We start from the raw sequence: 1,960 nt of genomic DNA, 5'->3' as shown, positions 1-1,960 counted from the left end.
TTTGTTGAATGTTATAGGATATAATTCAAAATTCAATTTCCTCATGCTATTGCTGAAATGACAGCAATTGGTTTCAGCCTACCAAAGAATGCATTCACCGCTCTAATGAAGAATGTAAGTGTTTATTTTTCTTTTCTATTTGGTGAAAATCATCAAATGACAATCTCATTATATATCTTAGGATCTTATCAGTTAATGAGCTTGATCGTGGGTATGATCAAGCACAGGTTTACATTTCTACCCCTGCTTTTATCTTTTATCTTTTGTGTCATATAATTATATTTCCCCCTTTTTTATCAGGTTAATTTGCTGGTTAATTATGATCTTCCTATAAGACATGATCATCAATCTCAACCTCACCATCAAGTGTACTTGCATTGAATCGGAAGAGCAGGGTGATTATGGGAGATGTTAAGTAGTTATAGGGCTTTAGATGCTTTCCCTTTTGGTGGGAAATGTTTTTAAGACATGATCATCAATCTCTACCCCTGCTTTTCCTCTGGTGTTTATCTCCACATAAAAACCCTAAAATGTGGATGTGCTAAAACTGAAGAAATTAGAAGACACATACTGGATTTTAGCAAGTCGGGTAAGTTTAAAAATATCTTAATACACTATTGATTAGATTACACAACATGTAGTGTAGAAAATATGATGAATATTTATGATCAATATTCAACTTTTGAAAATGTATCCAGTTTGATGTTTATCTGTTTGACATTTTTTTGACAGAAAATGAGAATACCAGAGAAGATGAACCACAAATTGACACTGAAATGATCAATGGAATTATCAAATCCCTTCAGGTATCATCTCATATCACTTGCTTATGAAATTTCTTCATCAATACTTGAAAATATATATTGATTTTTGTGTTGTTTCCAGGCTATCCCTGATGCAGTTCTCAACACAACAATTATGATTTTATGATGTTAGGCTAAACTATAAAGCAATCATTCTTTGTGTTAGGAAACGTTTCAGAGCTTCTTCAAGCAGCTTAATGATGAGTTACTGAAACAAGAAGGTGCCCCTTTATAGCAATGTAGTATTAGGTTATATAGTTAGGGAAAACCTCTTAATAACAACGTACAATTAGATCCCCTTAATATCAATGTATTACAATTTTATGACATTATGTTATTGAATGAAATTGATTGTGCAATGGATTGTATTTTTTGTATATGGTATTTTATTTTCTATTATGAGACATGAAATGCAAATTTAATTTGAAAATTAGTAAATCTATAAACAATTTTTTAAAAAAATAAAAATAAAAATTACGATACGCAAAAATGTGTGTCATCTTCATTTATGACATGGCCTTTCTTGACAACGGCTTTAATGATACGCATTGCGTGTCATAAATGCGCGTCGTAAATGTGCGTCGTCTCTCGTTATGACAGGGCCTTCCTTGACGCGCATTTGCGCGTCGTCTGAGCGTTTTACGACGCACAATGAGCGTCGTAAAAGGCCTTTTTCTAGTAGTGCTACAAAGAGAAAACAAGTTTGTTGCTACAAAGAGCAAACAAGTCATTGCTAAGACAAGTAAATAAGTTTCTAGTAATAAAAGTTCGTTGCTATATTGAGAAACAAAGTTTGTATGTGCGTAGTGATCAAATCGTGAGTTCACAACCCAAGCCTAAGACCAAATGCCCTCTTGAATGCTACATCTATCGCTAACATAGGGAGAAATAATGGTAAAATGCACTCAAGCGAATCGTGCGAGTGAGGAGTTGTCTACCTCTTAATAGCGCTATCCATGATGACCATGGGGTCAAATGATTTAATGAGTTGTGTGAACTGATTTCAAGGACTTAAACGTGATAAGGACTCATGAATTAACAATAGCATACACATACACAACAAAATATAGCAACCAGGTTTGATACAAGTCAAATTAAATACAACGAACAATAAACATTTTTTGGAAATGATTTTCCACCCCAAAACATTTAAAACC

General features: G+C 33.4%; 1 long non-coding RNA gene across 1 annotated transcript; it reads left to right on the top strand.

Moving 5' to 3' along the window:
• Window positions 1-747: 747 nt before the first annotated feature.
• Window positions 748-1,162, top strand: LOC128128205 (uncharacterized). Its single transcript, XR_008226067.1, has 2 exons — window positions 748-806; window positions 886-1,162. It is a non-coding gene; the product is annotated as an uncharacterized LOC128128205 (long non-coding RNA).
• The last annotated feature ends 798 nt before the right edge of the window (window positions 1,163-1,960 follow it).

The sequence above is a fragment of the Lactuca sativa genome, chromosome 8, assembly GCF_002870075.4.
Source record: "Lactuca sativa cultivar Salinas chromosome 8, Lsat_Salinas_v11, whole genome shotgun sequence".
Taxonomy (NCBI): Eukaryota; Viridiplantae; Streptophyta; class Magnoliopsida; order Asterales; family Asteraceae; genus Lactuca; species Lactuca sativa.
This window is presented reverse-complemented; position numbering and strand designations above follow the sequence as displayed.